Genomic DNA, 22,065 nt, shown 5'->3' with positions numbered 1-22,065 from the left:
TTCGACCCTTACTTACCCTAGCTATCTAGTGTGTGTGAGGTTCATTTTTGACCGAGACAACGACCTCGATCAAAATTTAGCGCCGTTGTCGGGGAGATTGTGCACTTAAACTATTGTGTTGAACTAGTCATTACATTTTTTTAATTTTTTCTGTTTTATTTTTAGTTCATAATCTTCACTCTTTTATTGTTTTTTATTATTTTGTAGGGATAGTCATGAATGGAGGAATACACTTACATGGATCAAGATATTTGGTTGGGGAATGAAAATCCAACCCAATATCAATACTATAATGATCCATACAATGATTCATATAATGATGATCCATATGACGATGATTGTTAGTGGACTGGCAATTCGACTCAAAACCAACACCATGAATCACCTTGTTTTCCGGAAGACCAAGAATCAAATGAATCTTCATTCAGCAAAAAGTTGGATCAAATGATAAAGATGCTGAATGAAACCTTCAACAAGGAGGAAGACAATTCCAAATTAATTTTGGAGATTGAAGATCAACTAGAACGAATAATGGAGCAACTAAAGCAACAACCACCGGGAAAACCTTCACACACTACCCAAGTAAATGAGGTAAGTTTTCTATGCATTAATAGCATTATGGATAATCCTACACCACCCGAACTTGAGGTTGTGGTGGAGGATGATGTACCTTTAATTGATAATGATACCCAAAGTATGTTTGAAATCAAAGAAGTTGTAATTGAATTGGAGAAGTATAATAAAGCGCTTCATGAGTTAGAAGCGTCCAAAGTTGGGGAGAGGTTTGTTGCGGCTAATACCATACCCTACCCAACAACTTTTAAAAAAAAAACCGACCCACAACTTCTTCTGATGGAGTCTAAAATATTGGCCAAATACAAACAACCAAGTATAATCATTGATCATCCTTTTTTGGAAACTATATATGCTCATATTAGTTGTCAGGAAGGTGTGATAAATGTGACATTTGTAAGCCATAAATTGAGAGTCCTATTCTTTGGACCTACCAATGATCCTCCAATTAGTGGTGACCTGGTTTTAATTAATACGATCGATGATTATGTTTATGAGCATACCGCAAATATGCTCAATGGCACCGCCCACAATTTGGAGATAATTTTATCAAGTAACAGGTCAAAAGCATCAGATGATTGCATGAGTTAACACAAGAAAAGAAGATTAGGGAATAAGAAGCATGATTATACACAATCTAAAAAATCAAAAATGAAAGTGTTACATGATATCAAGCATCGATTAAAGAAGTTTACTAGATGGAAAGATGCATGGCTCTTCAAAGCAAGGTTTAAGCATCATCGTGGAAGGATTAAACACAAAATGGTTTATTTAGTCAAAGAATGCATTCCACATGATGTGATTCCTCAAAGTAAGTTGAGCAACCTCATGTTTGGATTTCAAAAAAGTCCACTAACATATGATCCTACATAGACATCGGTTGAGGTAACCTGTCCCGCTAATGATGTTAAACTTGGCAATTTTGGAACTTTGTGGGTGTGTTCACGGCAAACCCTCACGCGACTTCATTCGTCCCCTAGGGGTTTAAAAGGCTTGTTGTACGTTCCAAGTGCAATCGTAGACCCCGATGAAATTGAGGGCTAGTTAGTGTAGTTTGTTTTTATTTGATTTGATTTGTGTGCTTGTAGTTGGTGTCTTTTATTATTTTAGGAATTTATTTTTTGATGCATCGAGGACGATGCAAAACTTAAAGTTAGGGAGGGGTGTACACAAGAAAAAGATGGCGGATTGAAGAAAAAGTGATTTTTTTAAAACAAAAATCATAATTATTCGATGTTTATTCGGGCATAACGAAACATTATGCAGATACCTCCAACGAGTGAAGTTTTTTTTTTGGAAATCAAAATCGCCTCTACCATCAGTACCATCAGGTTTGTCGTCCTCCCTCCATATTTTTAATTTCTTTTACATTAACTTTGATGGATTTTGTTTGGATAGTCAACTTAGGATGAATGTACTTCTATCTTAAACTTTATGTTTTAATTATCTTATCCTGGAGTTGGTCACCATGAAATCTGTGATGAGTTAGTAGCTCCTCTATGTCTTGAATGGAACTCATCAAGATGGAAAATGATAGGAGTTTTGTACATCGAGTCATAATATCTATTTCATATTGATTTTGTGGGTTGCTTATCCAGTTTGGGAATACTTATATATATTTAAAATTTGTTATGTGAAATACCCAAGTCTTTGAAAAATGAAGGTTTTTGGATAGAGCCTACAATCTTTCAATTGAGGACCCAACCGAACAATATGTGTCATCACGCTCTGAATACTTGGTCTTACTTACTCCTGCGCCTTTGGGGTTGGGAGGGGACTATTATTGTTTTCAGACAACCAAAAAGCATCATAAGACATTGAAGAACTTCCAAGTACATATATTCAAGCTCAAGTCAAATACAAAAATTATCAAATCCAAGGAAGCCATCAAAGAACATGAAGAATGCAAAATCAAGATAAATATGAAGAAAAGTTCAACTTGAAGACATTGTGTGAAACAATATGTGACCCCTCGATAGCGGGAGTGTATGGGTTGGTCCATTAAGAGTTACCGACCGCGCTAACTATGTTAGTGAACCTTGAAAACAGGACTTTGGTAATGAGTTCAACTTATTACTCATGAGGTTGATTATTGTAAAGGATTCAAAAACTAGAGGGTTTCAAAAAACAAAGTAAAATAAGCATAGCATGTATTTTGTTTAAAAGTCGGGATAAGCAACTAAAAATCCCCAAAATCAACATATTGATGTATGGAATTCGTGATTCCATTGAGTTTTTCTTAGGATAAGAGAGTAAGACTACACTGATTATTTCAGGCTAACCTCGGGACGAGTTTGGAATAAAGTTGGGGAGGTTTGATCGGTCTATATTTATAACACAATAAATTGTACTAGATATGTTGAATTAATGTATGATTGCCCAAGAATGACACTACTTTGATGGGTTGTTGAACTTTATATGCAGGTCATCTTATACGACTAAATTGGGTGGAAACTACAAGAAAAATGAGCAAAATGAAGTTAACGAACGTGGGAGACGAATTGCTAAAGGAATGAAGAAAAATGGTGCTGAGAAATTTGACCACTCTTCAATGTTTTGATTATATCTCAAGATCTAGAGCTCTGATTGACATGAATGAAGAAGTTTTGAAAACTAGACAAAATTTCCTACAACTTTCATGTTTTGTGTTTTTACTGATTCTGCCATTTGCATCACCAAAACGGGGAAAGGACGACAGAAGGCATGTAAAACGCCCTAAAGGACACCCAGACGTCCTATATGGCGTCTAAGACGCCTACTAGGACGCCGACGCGGAAAACAGCTCCGAAAATCAGTTTTTTAGCATCTATTTAAAGGAGATTTAACCTAATCGACTTTGGACTTCTCCCCTATGATTTTCACCAGTTTTGGAGGGTTCCAAACCTTCTCCAAACGCGTTCTTGATCATCAATTTCCAAATCAAAGTCAAGAAATCATCAAATTCATTATCAAGCAACGTTTGAAGATCATTCAACCGGTGAATCGTCATCAATTCTAGCAAACTCCAAATTTGGTTACTTCTTCTCCAAGGTTTCATTTTTTCATGATTGATTGATCATTAGACTTTATTAGTTTTATGATTTCAAGTTTGTTTATGAATTATAGTATGAATTCCATTGTTTTTATTCAATTTGTGTGCTTTTTGATTGTTATGGAAGACTAAACCATATAGGTTACTTCCGGGAACGTTGTAGGATGTTAGGATGAAATCGTTTTGATTATTACTTTTATTCTAGTCAATTTCAATTATTGTTTCATTCTTAAAGTTATGATTTTTACTTACAATGATTGGAGTTGGGTTTTCTTATTGGGTGATATTCCAACTAATATAGTGTAGTGTTAATTCACTAATCATTATGAATTCAAGTAGTTTAGGAACTAAGATGATCCATTGAACAGACATACATTATTCCAAATTTGTAGTATTATATATTCAACATTCTAATAGGTAATCGTAAGACACATTATCACCAAACCACTAGTTGTTCCTAATCTAGTTAGACATAGAGAGTAAGACAACTAGTTGGGATAACATATTGTGTGATCAAAATTATCTATTGCAAGTTAATCAACCTTAATTATGTCTAGGTAATTAAATTCGAATTTAAGGGTAGAAAAACGTGTAAGTCCAACAACCTAAACAACTAAACAGGAAGTATCTTGTTTTTCTCCTATTTGATAGTAGCTTGTTTTAGTACTTCTTGCATTACCAAGTTTTTAGCTTTTTCATCAACTTTTAGTTTAAATAATTTTGTGACAATTGCTAGTAGTTTTTCATTAATTATTTTAACACAAAGCTTGACCACAACCTCCTCGTGCATTCGACCCTTACTTACCCTAGCTATCTAGTGTGTGTGAGGTTTGTTTTTGACCGAGACAATGAACTCGATCAATATCCTCCTGAGGTACCACTGCCGATTCATCCACCAATCACTTCCGCAAATGGGAGACATGGAACGTACTGTGAATCTGACTAAGTTTGGCCGGTAGATCCAGTCAATATGCCACTTGCCCACCCGGGCTATAACCCTGAAAGCTCCAATATACCTGGGGCCCAGCTTGCCCCACTTCCTGAATCGGATAACGCCCTTCCATGGCGACACCTTCAGGAGGACCATATCCCCGACCTGGAACTCGAGGTCCAAGCGGCGCTTGTTGGCATAACTTTTCTGCAGACTCTAAGCAGTCTGAAGCCTGCTCCTGACTTGCTGAATCCTCTCTATCGTCTTGAGCACCACTTCGGTGCTCCCCATGACCCTCTAACCCACCTTACCCCAGCATATTGGGGTCCTACACTTCCTCCCGTATAACATCTCAAAGGGATGATGATCAAAAAACTCGCGTGGTAGTTGTTGTTGTAGGAGAACTCAACTAATGGAAGATAGGTATCCCAACTATCGCCGAAGTCTAACACGCATGCCCGCATCATATCCTCTAGTGTTTAGATGGTCCGCTCGCTCTGCCTATCCGCCTGCGGGTGAAAAGAGATGCTAAAGTGTAGACGAGTACCCAACTCATCGTGGAATTTCTTCCAAAATCTGGAAGTAAAATGAACATCTCTGTCAGAAATCACGGAGACTAGCACTCCATGCCGAGCCACCACCTCTCGAATGTAGATTTCGGCCAACTTCTCGGCCGATATATTCTCCTGGATCGGTATGAAATGGCACTCTTTGTCAATCGATCCACAATAACCCATATGGAAGCTACTCCCCGCGTGGCCCTGGGAAGTTTGGTGATGAAATCCATGGTAATATCTTCCCATTTCCACATGGGAATATCTAATGGCTGCATCTTGCCGTGTGGCCTCTGGTGCTCGGCCTTTACCTTCTTACAGGTCAAGCATCGCTCCACATACCATGCTACTGTTGGAATAGTGTCTAAGTCTGTAACTATATTTGATATATACTAACCCGGTTATGCATGATCCTTTAGGGTTGCCTTCTCCAAAGCAACTTAACAAGGTAATTTAAGGAGAAAAAAAGAGTATTATGATTTATTAATATATTATAAGAATAATATATTAAAGGAAAAATCATATTTATTTAATTAGTATTGGTCATAAATAAATTAGGAATTAATTTGGTGATCAAAAGAGATTAATTGAATAAAGGGGTATAAACTGTCAAATGTATGATAGTTGAGTTTTGGGTTAAGGAAACCTAATGGGCTTAAGAGGGAACGAAATTATGATGGGTATCCATCATATTTTCATCCAAGGCCTTATTCCAGAAGGTTCCATGGGCTGCTTGGTGGCTAAGTTGTCCATTAGGGTTTAGACTGAAACCCTAGTAACCTGTAAGTATAAATATGACCCCTAGGGCATTGAATTCGGCTACCACTTGATTCTAAAAGATCCCTAGGCTGATTTCTAGCCTCTCTCTCCATCTCTCATATTGCCTTCTTGCTTGTGGGGTTTGTAAACCATTAGAGGAGTTGCATTTGTGACTCTAAGCTCAAGAGAAGAAGAAAGAGAAGATCTAAGCCAACAATTTAAGAGGTAAACATCTAGATCTGATTCTATATGTTATTTTTGTTGTTTATATGCTAGATTAGGGTTTGTAAGTCTTGAAATCAAAGCATGTTCAATAGTGAAACCTAGATCCAAGCATTAGGGTTTGTATGAGCACATAGGAGTGTTTCTTATGCATAAAACCCATCAGTGGTATCAAAGCATTGATTGGTTTCACTTGTATGTGATGCTTAACTGCTTTATTTGCTAAAATTCAAGTTTTTGGCCCCTGCCCGACTCAACTCGGCGAGTCAGTATCTGGACTCAACGAGTTGGCCCCTACTCGGCGAGTCCAGGTCAGACTCGGCAAGTCGGTGCATCAGGCAGAGGGTATTCGGGTTTTACCTGCTGTTTTGACTTGGATTTGATGCTTAAATTGTTTTATGAAGTTAAAATCCGAATTTTATCTTAATTAAGTGATTATCCTTGCCAAAACAATAGATAATTTCAAATCTTTTAATATTAGTTGTTTATATGATAAATATGGATTGTTTAAAATTATTTGGTAATTATCTAATGACTAAAATTAAGATTAGGTCAAATATAGATAATTATGAAATTAATTGGTTAATTTGAATTATTTTTTATTTGATCTCTTGTGTTTTGAAAAGTTCAATTCTTGCCCTCAAGTCTTGAAATTTAAATTTATGATTAAAAGTTTAATTTTGAGTAATTTAAATTTCAAACCCTTAGAATTTTACAAGTTTAAAATTCAACCCTATACTATTATATATTATTACAAGTTTAATTAATATATATATACATATATATATATATATATATATATATATATATATGTATAACTTAAAATGCTAGTCTTACCGTTAGTAGGCCTCATTCACGAAGTCGGTCTATAAGGTGGGTATAAGGTTGCTGCCTATAAAATGGCGCTTAATGGGTGTACACTCACACCTACCGTTTGCTTGACTGGTGGAGGGTCGTTAGCCGAACGGGTAGGATAGGGCAACCCTCTCCTCCTTAAAAGTATAATGTTAAATATAAAGTAACTACATGTTTTATAAATTCCCATTCCTAGTTACTTTAGGGTAAAATGTGAAAATGATGCTAATCCATGGAATTACACTTCGTACCCTTGTCAAACATTGATGGAGCGCGTGTAGTTAACCGCCACATCAATTTGGGGATGACAGTGGTAGCGAAGGGTGACTTGATGTTTTTCATAGATCAATGGAGCGTGTGTGGTTTACCGGCACATTGATTAGGTGATAAAGACATTGAGTGCACCACGTTGGTTCGCATGGTTATTCACAAATTTGTTTGTGATCCTCGGCATCCCAGTCGCAAATTTGAAATGCATATCGAGATTTAAACATGCCATTGAAAAGCTCAATGAATCTCAAAGATCTAGGAGTTTTCAATACATTTAAAACCTAAATTACTTTTTCGTTTTTCATGGTGAGAATTAGTGAATCGTCATTCACTTGCCTTCAAATTATTTACTTTTAGAGTACGGCATCCCTTTCTAAGTTGTAAATAATGTTGTTGGATCCTAGCCCTAATTTCTCATTTGGGTGTTTAATTAGGGATTCATTTCTAATCAAACTTTGTTCCTTTCTTTTTCAGATGTCTGCAAACAACAACAACAACGCTTCTCGGTCATTCTCGTTGATGAACTTGTGTCAGAAAGTGACATTTGATGGTTCAAATTTCAACGAGTGGATGAGGTATATTCGCATGATCACACGCTATGAGGACAAAGAATATGTCCTCGATGAAAAGCTTGAGAAGATCATCCCAGATGTTGCTACTCCTGAAGAATTGGCCACCTTTGAGGCCCATGAGCGTGATGCCACGAAAGTTCACTGCATCATGCTGGCCACCATGAACCTTGAACTTCAAAAGTCCTATGAGGACATGTATCCATATGAAATGCATCAGGATTTGCTGGACAGGTATCACCAGAGTGCGAGGCAAGAGCGCTATGAGATCATTACTAACATGATCACCGCTAAGATGGGGAGTGGAGAATCCCTAACCTCTCATTTTTAGAAAATGAAAAGGTATGTTGATCGTCTTCCCAAACTTAATGTTAAGTTTGATGCGGATTTGGCCATCGATATAATCCTCCAGTCCTTGCCCTCCTGCTACAATCAATTTAGGATGACCTACCATATGAACAAAGAGGAGGTCTCCTTGAGCAAGCTCCAAGGACTCTTGAGGACTGCTGAGAGCAACCTCAGAGACAAATCCGTTGCACCGTCCCCTGCTGTGGCCGCTCCTGTGATGGCGATAGGTCAAAGAAAGGGAAAAAAGAGGAAGGCTCCATGTAAGAGCCACCATAAGGGGAAACCTCGTGATGGTTCATCCTCAAGTGGGACCAAAGCAGACCCTGCTAAACCCTCTTCCGATCCAAAAGAAGCAGAGTGCTTCTATTGCCACCAAAAGGGCCACTGGAAGTGAAGCTGCCCACAATATCTGCAGGACATAAGCGATGGGAAGATCAATCCCACCTTTGCAGGTATGTATTCTATTAAATCTAAAAACTCATCATTTGCTACTTCATGGGTTCTTGATACAGGGTGTCGTTACCACATTTGTTCTGACATGCAGGGCCTAAAAAGAAGTAGGGAGATGGAACATGGGAAGATGAACCTGATTATGGGGAACAGAAGATCGTCGCATGTGACCAAAGTCGGTGTTTATTCTTTAGTGTTAAGTAATGGGTTAGGGATAGATTTAGAGAATTGCTGTTATTTGCCAGATATGGCAAGAAACATTATTTCTTTTCACGGGTTGTTTAGACAATGTTTCAGATATTCTTTTGATAATAGTAATGGTTCTATTAACGTTTATTTGAATGGTGTCTTTTATTTCAATGCATTACCTTCTAATGGAATTTATGAATCTGTGATGATTGTTGATAATTTAGGAAATAATGTTTTGAATATTGATTCGTCTACTAGTCTAGACAAAGCATGCTTGTGGCATTGTTGCCTTGGCCATGTCAACAAGAAACGCATAGCCCAACTCCAAAAGGATGGAGTGTTGGAGTCATTCGACCTAAGGGACGATGACACGTGTGAATCTTGTTTACTTGGGAAGATGACCAAGTCACCCTTTACTGGCACTTGTGAAAGGGGTGAGGGTTTATTGGATCTCATACACACCGATGTATGCGGGCCCTTTAGATCCACCACAAGGGATGCTTGTCGCTTCTACGTGACTTTTACAGATGATTATAGCAGATATGGATATATCTACTTGATCAAGCAAAAGTCGGAAACCTTTGAAAAGTTCAAAGAGTTTAAGAATGAAGTGAAGAATTAGTTGGGCAGGAAAACCAAGACGCTTCGGTCAGACCGAGGAGGAGAGTACCTAAGTCTTGAGTTTCACGAGTATCTAAAAGAATACGGAATCGTTTTGCAATTGACGCCTCTGAGGATGCCACAATTGAATGGTGTGGCTAAGAGACGTAATCGGACCTTGTTGGACATGGTTCGTTCTATGATGAGTCGGACTTCGTTACCAATAGCTTTCTGGGGGTATGCCTTAGAGACTGCCGCCCATATACTTAACTTAGTTCCCACCAAGAAGGTTTCCAAGACTCCTCACGAGATGTGGATAGGGAATGCTCCCTCGTTGGCACATATTAAGGTTTGGGGTTGCGAGGCTTTCGTAAGATGAGAGACTCACGACAAGCTAGAACCTCGCAGTGAGAAGTGTTATTTCATCGGCAAATCCACAGAAGTCTTTTGGTTACCTTTTCTATAGATCGAGTGACAATGTTGTCTTCGTTGCTAGAAGACGAGTTTTCCAAGAAAGGGAATTGATAAGCCAAGAAGACAGTGGGAGGCAAATTGAACTTGAAGAGATTCAAGATCAAAATGATGAAGGAACCTCTGACACTGGCACTCAACTTGAGGAGGAAGCTCTTGTTGAACCTGTTGATGAGTCCTTACCTCTTCGACGTTCCAGTAGAGCTAGTGTTCCACCCCAGTTGTATGGTTTTCATATCACTACTGAAGGGGATATGTTTATTAGTGATAGTACACTAGTGAATTTGGATGAACCTAGCAGCTACAAGGAAGCCATGGCAGGCCCGGAGTGATATGGGCATATTTAGTCATATAATTCATGCATTATCTTAATACTTTATGTTGTTGTTGTCTCATATAATGAACCAAAGGTGCTTAATTAGCTTAAATATTTCAATTTCAGTAACAAATACATGCTCGGAAGGAAAAGGAAACAGAACTAGCGATTGGAGGCCTGGATATTGGATTTTGAAGAAAGAAGGATGTTGCTGGACAGCTTGACCCCTCGTTAGTGTTTTGGCTATATCTCATGAACCATAACTCCGATTGACGAGATTCAAAATGTTCTGAAAAGTAGACACAATTTCGGACGACTTTCGTGTTTTGAGAAAATGCTGATTCGAAACGTACTCGGCGAGTAGGGTCGATTACTCGGCGAGTTGTATCGAACTTTCGTGATTCAATTCTGGACGCGCTGACTTGCCGTACACGGGTTTTAAGTGACGGACTCGCCGAGTAGGTCACTGGACTCGCCGAGTAGCCTCTGTTTTGTGAAAATCTATATATAGGGACTTTCAGATCGATACCCTAGCATATAGATGAATCCTTGGAGGCCAATTGTCGACTAAAGGTGATGTTGGAGCGTGGGAAGCAAGGGAATGAACCCTACATTCAATTTTAAGGAGAATCAAGTCAAAATCAAGTTTACTCTCACCTAATCTCTTGTTTGAAATATGTTTTTACCAATTGATTTCGTTTTTGAGCTTGTTTTTGCTGTAATCATGAGCTAAAACTCATATCTTCTGTTTAGGTAGATGAATTTGTGAACATGGATTGATTATTTGATTAGGATTAATTTTAATTGGTGATTATGTTTTATTAAGCTTGTTAAAGAACCTTATGTATTAACAATAACTATTCTTCGGTTAATAAATCAGTAATTAAGTTGTATGAGCATCTCTTAGTTGCTAATTTCATATGATTTATGTGACCACATAGTTGTATGTCTAGGAATAACGAATGTGAAACTAGAATTAACTTGAAGATACGTAAGTTAATGTGTGAGCTTGTGTGATACACCATCAACAAGAGGTTAATTGAATCACCAATTTGATTAGCTAATTACAAGTCTTTCTAAACCCGAATCAACAAACTAGGAAATTCATTAATTTAGACAACTGGCCATTGGTTGAATTAATATGTTTTCTAAGGATTAGCTATAGCGAATGTGAATCTAATCACTTTACTCGGTAACCAATGAAGAATTAATCCGATATATTTACTATAAAATCATCCATGTGAACAAATGATTCGAAACTAAACAGAAGGCCTTTTTAATCATTGAATTTAGTTGATCTTTGTTTTCTTAGCTATTAGTTGCTTAGTTTGCGTGTTAGTAAAATATTTAAGTTTCTAGTCTTGCAAAACTAGAGAAACCCCCTTTCTATTACTTGTTTTATTTAGATAATATTAGCATTTATTTTAATTGTTTACCGTTCCCTGTGTTCGATACCCTACTTGCTTGAACTATATTACTAATCGATAGGTACACTGCCTTTCGTGTGTTTATTTTGTGTCTAAGTTAGTAGGATTAAAACTAGTTTGTTTCACACACATCACGGAGTCTGCTAAATGGAAGGAGGCGATGGACAGTGAGATTCAGTCCATGTATGACAACCAAGTTTGGAATTTGGTTGATAATGTACCGGGTTGTAAGATAGTCGGGTGCAAGTGGATCTTCAAGAAGAAGACGGACATGGATGGGAAAGTGCATACTTATAAAGCGCGATTGGTTGCGAAGGGCTTTACTCAAACTCCCAGAGTTGACTATGATGAGACCTTCTCACCAGTTGCGAAGATAAAGTCAATTAGGGTGATGCTTGCCATAGCTGCATTTCATGATTATGAAATATGGCAAATGGACGTGAAAACCGCTTTCCTTAATGGGAAGTTGGTTGAGGATGTCTACATGAATCAGCCAGAGGGTTTTGTCGATGCGAAGCATCCAAATAGAGTATGCAAGCATGAGAAATCCATTTATGGATTGAAACAAGCGTCTCGCAGATGGAATCTTTTTTTTGACGAGAAGGTTAAAGAGTTTGGCTTTCTGCGAAGCGAAGATGAATCTTGTGTGTATGTCAAAGCCAGTGGGAGTATAGTAAGCTTCCTCGTATTGTATGTCAAGGACATACTACTCATAGGAAACAATGTCCCGACCTTGTAGGAGGTCAAATCCTGGCTTGGGAAATGTTTCGCTATGAAGGACCTCGGAGAGGCTGCTTATATTCTGGGAATAAGAATAGTAAGAAATAGGGAAAAGAGACTGATAGGACTCAATCAGGAGACATACTTGGAAAAGGTACTAAAGCGTTTTAGTATGGAAAATTCCAAGAAAGGGGAGTTGCCAATCCAAAGCAATACCAAGCTGAGTAAGAATCAGAGCCCGAGTACTTAGGCAGAGATAGCTGATATGAGCCGAGTACCTTACGCTTCCGTAGTAGGCTCTATCATGTACGCTATGACTTGTACTCGCCCTGATGTTGCCTTCGCTTTGAGCATGGTTAGCAGATATCAAGGGAATCCTAGTAGAGCTCATTGGATTGCAGTTAAGAATATTCTTACGTACCTTCGGAGGACCAAGGAATGGTTTCTAGTCCTCCGTGGGAGTGATGACTTAAGGGTACGAGGTTACAGTGATGCTAGTTTTCAGACGGATCGGGATAACTTCCGATCGCAGTCGGGTTGGGTCTTTACCCTAAATGGAGGAGTAGTGACTTGGAAAAGTTCCAAGCAAGAAACCGTAGCCGATTCAACGTGCGAATCAGAGTATATTGCAGCGAGCGAAGCATCAAAGGAGGCTATATGGTTGAAGAACTTCATTGGAGACCTTGGAGTTGTGCCATCCATAAAGGAGCCGATGGAAATTTTCTGTGATAATGAAGGAGCGGTTGCGTTGACCAAGGAACCGAGAGATCATGGCAGATCTCGACATATTGACAGAAAATACCATTTCATCAAACATCGGGTAGAAGAGGGACTCCTCATTGTGAAGAGGGTATCATCAGAAGAAAACCCAACAAATCCCCTTACGAAGGGATTAAGTAGGGTCAGACACTTGCAGCACGCTAGGAGCATTGGGCTGAAGGATGATATAATTTTGGATTAGATAGGAAATGTGTAATAGATAGTTTGTACTTGACATTCGATGAATAAATAAAATGTGTTATTTATGAGTAAAGCTACTATCTTGTGTTGGTTATTTATCTATTGTTTCCATTTTGCATGTTTTGACTTCCTGAATGATAGGATTATTCAAAAGGTCCGCAGTCGGTCATATTTTGGAAGTAGATATGAATGAAGACTGTCATGAATTGTTTGTAGATTGTCTAAAAGGTTTTAGACAAAGCAAAGGTTTGCTGCAAAGTTCATGAGTGCTTATGAATATGAGTTGAGCATTGGATTAAACCCGAGGTTGCTGTATCACTTAGTGGTGTTTTATCTTAAGTGATCACAAAGCGATAACATCATATAGTCTTAAAACTTAGAGATATGGTTGTTGTTTTCTAGTTGGTTATACATTGATAATGTGTAAACGCATCAGTAACTTGATGCTATAAAACACATTATTGTGTGTGATCCATTAGTAAATAATAGATGCATATGAGTCAAAGTTGATCTGTTCCTTTTATTATATGAGAATAAAAGTGATATATTGGCCGCTTGATGATTTGGTTTGACTTATGTGCCGGGCCCGGTCAGAATGAAGTTGATGTGTTCAACTAAATTCTATGTCAAACAAGTCGGACATCAAGGAACTATTGTTGGACAATAAGCATTGTCAGCATGACATCCAGAACAGAGGATTATACGATCCCTTATCTAAAGGACAAGTTGATCAGAGTTGACAACGAAGTATAAGAGCTACGATTGCTAATCGGATTCGGAAGTCATATGTGAGATATAGTTACTAGACTTATCCAAGTGGGAGACTGTTGGAATAGTGTCTAAGCCTGTAACTATATTTGATATATACTGACCCGGTTATGCATGGTCCTTTTGGGTTGCCTTCTCCAAAGCAACTTGACAAGGTAATTTAAGGAGAAAGAGAGAGTATTATGATTTATTAATATATTATAAGAATAATATATTAAAGGAGAAATCATATTTATTTAATTAGTATTGGTCAAAAATTAATTAGGAATTAATTTGGTGATCAAAAAAGATTAATTGAATAAAGGGGTATAAACTGTCAAATGTATGATAGTTGAGTTTTGGGTTAAGGAAACCTAATGGCTTAAGGGGAACGAAATTATGATGGGTATCAATCATATTTTCGTCCAAGGCCTTATTCCAGAAGGTTCCATGGGCTGCTTGGTGGCTAAGCTATCCATTAGGGTTTAGACTGAAACCCTAGTAACCTGTAAGTATAAATATGACCCCTAGGGCATTGAATTCGGCTACCAATTGATTCTAAGAGATCCCTAGGCCAATTTCTAGCCTCTCTCTCCATCTCTCATATGGCCTTCTTGCTTGTGGGGTTTGTGAACCATTAGAGGAGTTGCATTTGTGACTCTAAGCTCAAGAGAAGAAGAAAGAGAAGATCTAAGCCAACAATTTAATAGGTAAACATCTAGATCTGATTCTATATGTTATTTTTGTTGTTTATATGCTAGATTAGGGTTTGTAAGTCTTGGAATCAAAGCATGTTCAATAGTGAAACCTAGATCCAAGCATTAGGGTTTGTATGAGCACATAGGAGTGTTTCTTATGCACAAAACCCATCAGCTACATCCTGCTTAATCCAGGGCCACCAATAGTCAAGACGAAGATCTCTATACATCTTCGTCGCCCTAGAATGAATGGAGAATTGAGACTTGTGCGCCTCCTCCATCAGAACCTGACGTACACCCCTGTGGTATGGAACCCACACCCTGCGGTGTAGTGTCAATAACCCTCGACTATCATAGTCGAAGGAGGAAACCTGACTCACTATACATTCGCTCTTCCGGTGTTCCTCCTTCATGCCTCCTGTTGGGCCACTCGGATCCGCTCCAACAACAGTCCCACCACGGTCAACCTCATACAGATACCCCTGATCGGTGTTGTCTTGCGGCTAAGCGCGTCGGACACAACATTGGCCTTCCTCGGATGGTAGAGGATCTCGCAATTGTAATGCTTCACCGCATCATGGCACCGATGCTGCCTCATATTTAGATTCAGCTAATCCATGAGATACCTCAGGATCTTGTGGTCAACGTAGATGGTACAACGAACCACAAAGAGGTAATGACACCAAATATTGAGGGAAAAAACAACAACCCCCAGCTCCAAATCATGCGTCAGATAATTCACCTCATGAGGCTTCAGCTGCCTCGAAGCGTATGCAATAACATGTTCTCTCTGTATCAAAACTGCACCCAAACCCAAGATAGATGCATCGCAATATACGACAAAATCCTCCATGACCTCTGGCAGAGCTAAGATTGGCGCCTCGCACAATCTCTGTCTCAATGTCTCAAATGCATCCTACTGCTCAGGCCTCCAGTGAAAGACCATGGTTTTCCTCGTCAGCCTGGTCAGGGGTACAACTATCTTGGAGAAATCCTGGATGAATCTCTGATAATAGCCAGCTAATCCTAGGAAACTCTGAATCTTAGATGAAGACGTCGGAACCTCCCATCTCATCACAACCTCCACTTTGGCTGGGTCAACCGGTATCCCATTTTGGTTGACAAGGTGCCCAAGAAACTACACCTCGCGCAATGTGGAACTCACACTTGGAGAACTTAGGATACAAGTTCTCCCTCCTCAAAGTATCCAGAACATCCCGCAAGTGCTCCTCATGCTGCTCTTGAGTCTTGGAATAAACCAAGATGTCATCGATGAAAACTATCACGGACCGATCCAACATTGGTCTGCACACGCAGTTCATGAGATCCATGAGCGCGACAGGAGCATTAGTGAGCCCGAAAGGCATCACCACGAACTCATAGTGACCATAACGCATCCGAAAGGAAGTCTTCTTTACATCCTCCTCTCTGACCCTCATCTGATGATAACCTGAACGCAAATCAATCTTGGAGAACCAAGATGCTCCCTGTAGCTGGTCAAAGAGGTCATCGATCCTCGGGAGTGGGTAACGGTTCTTCCCCATTACCATATTCAGCTCCTGGTAATCTATACACATCTGATGCAACCCATCCTTCTTCTTTACAAACAGAATCGGGGCTCCCCGGGGCAAAATGCTCGGTTTAATGAATCCCTTGTCTAACAGCTCCTGCAGCTACATAGACAACTCCTGCATCTCAAGAGGAGCCAATCGATACAGTGCCTTGGCTATCGGAGTCGAACCAGGGACTAGGTCGATCCTGAACTCTACCTACCTCTCCGGAGGTACCCCAGGAAACTCCTCAGGGAATACATCCGCAAACTCTCGTACCATGGGCACATCGCCCACCGTCGCCTTACCCGCTTCCTGAGTATCCATAACATAAGCGACAAATCCTGCACAACCCTGCTAAAGGTAGCGCCTAACTCTCGCTGCTGAACATAGAGCTGGTCCTTGTTGTGGCCTCTCGCCCTGAATCACCAGCTCTCCCCCACTTGCGATCCTGATCCGTACCAACTGCTGCGTGTAGTCAATCACTGCCCTATTGGGGCTTAGCCAATCCATACCAATAATAACCTTGTTCCCCCGCAAAGGTATGGGAACCAAATATACCAGGTAACGCTCCACAAACAACCTCAAAACACAATCTAGGTAGACCTCTGATGCTTGCACTAATCGGTCGTCCACAATATCGACCTCTAGGGGCAATCCAACATGCCCGAGGACTCAAGAAACTTCTTGCTAAGTGCAAGAGAAACAAATGATCGGGTAGCACCCAAATCAAACAATAACTGAACTGGGATGTCGTTCACATGGAACGATCCCGTCACCACATCGTGTGCGGCACGTGCCTCCTTGATAGTCAACTCGAAGGCCTGGCTCCTAACCACTGGAGCCTCTGACTTGCCCTGCCGGCCATCCGTGATCCACAGGGTCGCTGGAGCTGGCGCCTTCAATGGTGTTGTTGCTGTCAACTTGGGGAAATTGGCCTTCTTATGGCCCCTCTGGTAGTAGTGGAAACACAACTCGGATGTCTGAATAGTGGGTACATGGGTGGTGCAATCCCAGATGAAATGCCCCAACTTGCCGCACTTATAGCAGCCCGACGATCCCAACTTGCACGCTCCCTTATGTGACTTGTCGCATTTCCTACAGCGGCCTCAGCTCTGATGGCCTTTTGGCCCAGCGTCTGATCCTTTGGGCTTCTTCCCTAAAGCCCTAGTCACATGTCCTTCTTTGGCCTTCCTCTTCCGGACATGCTCCAGGTCAATCTCCCTCTCCCTTGCCCTGGCAATCATGCAATCCAGGGTAAGGCAAGCTGAAAAACTGACATACTCCCGAATGTCGGCTCGCAGCATGTCATGGTAGCGGGTCATCCTCATATCCTCGTCTCCCGCATACTGGGGCACCAGTAACACCCTCTCCCGGAACTTGGTGGTGATCTCCACCACTGTCTCAGTCACATCAGGAACTCCCGGGCCAACTGCTGGAGCTCCACCGCAAGCACGAACTCAGCTCTGAATCGGGTCACAAAATCTGGCCATATCATAGCCTCAATAGTCGAGGCTCCCAGAGAGTCACCAACCAACTCCCACCAATCCCTGGCCCAGTCTCTCAAGCATCCTGCTGCATATCGTACCTTCGCCCCTCAGGGCAGAAGCTAGTCAACTGTGCAGACTCAATGTCTGTAATCCATCGTCTGGAAGCAATAAGGTGATGGGTTTTACACAAATAAACATCATATGTACTCATGCAAACCCTAATGCTTGGATCTAGGCTTCTCTATTGTACATACAATGAATCCACGACTTGTAAATTCTAGATCTAGTAGTATGAATTTGAAATTTAACATAATAAATCAGATCTAGATGATTACCTTTTGTTGATTGCTTGATACCTTCTTGATTCTTCTTGTCTTGGAGCTTAGAGTCACAAGTGTAACTCCTCTAATGGCTTACAAGCCCTAACTAGCAACAAGACAATTATGAGAGAGAAGATATGATGCTAAAATCAGCCTAGGGTTTCTCTTGGGATCAAGTGACCGAAAATTGTATATAGGGATCTCTATTTATACTGCAGGCTGCTAGGGTTTCTACCAAAACCCTAATGGACAACTTAATCACCAAGCAGCCCATGGAATCTTCTGGAATAGGGCCTATGAAAGAAATTTTGTTGGATCCCCATCATAATTTCGTTTCCCCTTTGATCCATAAGGTTTCCTAACCCTAAATCCAACTATCACACATTTGACAGTTTAATCCTGTTTATTTAATTAATCTCTTATTAGTCACTAAATTAATTCCTAATTAATTTATGACCAATATTAATCAAATAATATGATTTCTTTTTTAATATATTATTCTTATAATATATATTAATAAATCATAATATCTTCTCTCTCTCCATAAATTACCTTGTCAAGTTGCTATGGTGAAGGCAACCCAAAAGGACCATGCACAACGGGGTCAAGTATTTACCAAATATAGTTACGGGCTTAGACACTAATCCAACATGAGGTGCTTCACCCCATGGAAATCCGGCACACCACTACCCATGAAATCCTTAAAGGACAGTGTGCGTGATCCTGACTGGCTGGTCGCCATGTCACTCCTGAACGCCCTGAGGCGATCCTCTATAGCTCGATGATCCCTTCTTTGATCGACCCGAAGATGACCGGGGCCATATCAAGGATGCCTCTAGTGATATCGGACGCGATGAACTCATGTAGCCTCTCATCCATTGGTTCGGATCCTGAACCCGAACCCGATCCCACCCCTAAATTGCCAACTGCTAACCTCGGACGTAGTACCACCATTTGAGTTTTAGCCATGTCCATAATTTGAGTTTTAGCTTCTTTTTTAGTGTCTTTTCCTTCCATGGCTAACATATCTTCTTCCTGATTTTGAAATGCTAACACACTTAATTCCTTCCTCTTACAATGATGTCCTTGAAAGAACCTTTCATCACACCTATAACATAGGCCTTTAGACTTATTTTCTTGCAAATCCTGATCTAACGGTTTTCTATATGTGCCCAGATTCTTTTCATTAGGAATGGTGTTTCCAGCAGTTATGGTGTTCCTACTTTTTGACTCATTTACACTAAATAATTCCAATTATTGTTCCCATTATCTACACTTTCATATGCATTTAGGATTTTATTTTTCTCTTCAATTTTACTTGCAACATCCATTGCATTGCATCGAACAGGTTTGTAGCGGATAAAATTCTTAATTCCACCTTGATGTTAGATGTTAATTCATTTACGAATTGACTTAAGAAAACCTCACCAGAAATACCTTCAAGTGGGGCAACCAATGACACAAATTTCCTGTGATACTCTGTTATGGAAGCTTCCTGCTTCAATGCTAGAAACTGTTCAAAAAGAGAACATGTAGAAGTGGAACGGAATTGCCTCAACAGAAGGGATTTCATCTCCTCCCATCTTGTTATCGGTTTTCTCCTATTTTCCCACCGGTATCATCGAAGCACATCACCTTCAAAACAAATTACACCAACTTCAGTCTTCTCTACATTGTTGAGTCGATGCTAAACCACCAATCATATTTACTTACTCAAGGAAGGGAAAGAAATAAAATAAACCATTACTCACTTATTCAAGAAAGGGCAAGAAAGGAAAGTAAATGTGAATAAGCAATTCGTGAGAAGCAGGGGCAATTACGTAACTTATTTTTTCAATTATGTTCTTTATATAGTCAGGAGCAGTTGTGAGGGATCATTCAGTTAAGTTGTAGTTTATTTTCTTTGGGAGACCCTGGCATCTTGAACCACCAAAATTTCTATCTTTTTATGCAATATTTTGATTATCAGTAATATGAACTTAGTTTGTTAAATCCATAATTTTCTGTATTCCATCTTGATATTCTGTTTGATTAATTACTACAAGTAAGATCTTAGAAAAGTGGTATCAGAGCAAATGGCTCCTGGACCCAGCAGTACCCAGAGAATCGAAGAAGTAGAAGCGAATTTGGAAGGTATGAAGAACAACATTGAAAAACTGCAACAACAACTTTCCAGTCAATTCACAACATCGACAGCGAAAATGACAGAGGAATACGAAAAATTGAGGATGTTGTTTGAGAATAGAGGGAAATCACAAATAAGAGATGAATCCGGCTATCACAGTAGTAATCGACCATCTCCCCCTCCGAAAAATGGCCAAGGAGGATCCAATTGGCGTTTTAGGAAACTTAATATTCCCTTGTTTGATGGCACCAACCCCGATGGTTGGATCCTTAGAGCGGAAAGGTATTTCCAGTTTTATGGATTACAAGAAGAATAGAAAATCGAAGCAGCAGTACTAGTAGCATTAGACGGCGACGCGTTGCTTTGGTACCGGTGGGAACATCGTAGAAGACCAATCCGTGACTGGGAAGACTTGAAGACGGTGGTTCTCCGACAATTTCGATCAATGAAAGCAGGAACGTTGTAGGAGCAGTGGTTATCCGTCACTCAAACAGGATCCGTTCTAGAATATCAACGGAAGTTCATCGAATACTCAGCACCGTTAATTGGGGTAATAGAAGTTGTGGCAATGGGTAAGTTTTTTAATGGGCTAAAACATGAATTACAGGCTGAAGTTAGAATATTGGGCCCATGAATTACACCAAATCATCTACGTTGTCATATACCAAAAACACTCAATTATGGTCCAATCCTCAAAATCGAACTTCTGTGTCTTCATCAACTCCTGGCTGAGCAATTACAGCAGCAAAACCTGTTATTGCAGCTTCATACCCTAAATTTGGAAGAGAGATGAAACGACTATCGGAGAAAGAGTTACAAGAAAAGAAGGATAAAGGGCTCTGCTTCAAATGTGATGAAAAATGGCGGGTAGGTCATCAATGTAAAAAGAAGGAACTCAGTATCATTTTAGCCCTAGATGAAGATGAGGATGAGGAAGACCACGAAGAAGAGGCAGAAATAAATAGCACCACAAAAGTATGTTTAAATTCTATCTTAGGCATCACTAAACCTAAAACTATGAAGAAGCTAAAAGGGATAATACAAAATGAGGAAGTGGTGGTCATGATAGACCTAGGAACAACCCACAATTTCATTGCTCTCAAGACTGTTGAATGATTGCAGATTCCTGCCAGAGGATTCGGAGTGGCATTAGGGACGGGGGTTGCGATTCAAGGGCAAGGAGTATGCCAAGGAGTAACTCTGCAGCTTCAAGAGTTGACTATCATTGAAGATTTTTTACGCCTAACACTTGGAAACTCAGATGTCATCCTAGGGGTCCAATGGCTAGAAAAGTTAGGACCTGTTACGACTAACTACTAACTGGAGGACTCAACTCATGCAATTCAAGGTGGATGGTAGAACAACAACTCTTCAAGGAGATCATTCATTAGAATGTTCCAAGGTGGCTTTAAAAAACATGATGAAGACTTTATGCAACATTAAAGAAGGATAATTGAACCAAGTGGAAAAACCGGATAACAATGAAAGAAGTCAAATTCCAGAATTCATGACTGAATTATTGCACAGGCATCAGGATCTTTTTGAAATGCCCAAGGGGTTACCACTATCAAGAGGTCCGGAACATGCCATTCGGCTGCAAACAGTACTAATCCTGTAAGTGTCCTATCGTTATCCTCAAAGTCAAAAAAGAAGAGATTAGTAAATTGACGGGAGAAATGCTTCACGCCAGTATCATACAACCATCAATTAGTCCATTCTCGAGTCCGGTCTTACTAGTTAAGAAAAAGAATGGGGGATGGCGTTTTTGTGTGGAGTACTATAGAGCCTTGGCGGTGGCAGATATTCAAATTATCAATGAATTATTAGATGAGTTGCACGGAGCCAAGATTTTCAAAAAACTTGACCTTAAGTCGGGGTATCATCAGATCA

At 39.9% G+C, this 22,065-nt stretch overlaps 1 long non-coding RNA gene across 2 annotated transcripts in view; it reads right to left on the bottom strand.

Annotated features, from left to right (window-relative positions):
• The window catches only part of LOC145006088 (uncharacterized), a 32,328-nt gene that overhangs the window by 7,489 nt on the left and 2,774 nt on the right, over window positions 1-22,065 (bottom strand). The gene's annotated exons all lie outside the window — the stretch shown is intronic.

This window comes from Lactuca saligna, chromosome 7 (genome assembly GCF_052625555.1).
Source record: "Lactuca saligna cultivar CGN05327 chromosome 7, ASM5262555v1, whole genome shotgun sequence".
Lineage (NCBI taxonomy): Eukaryota > Viridiplantae > Streptophyta > Magnoliopsida > Asterales > Asteraceae > Lactuca > Lactuca saligna.
The sequence above is the reverse complement of the archived record's forward strand: the minus strand, read 5'-3'. Positions and strand labels throughout refer to the sequence as shown.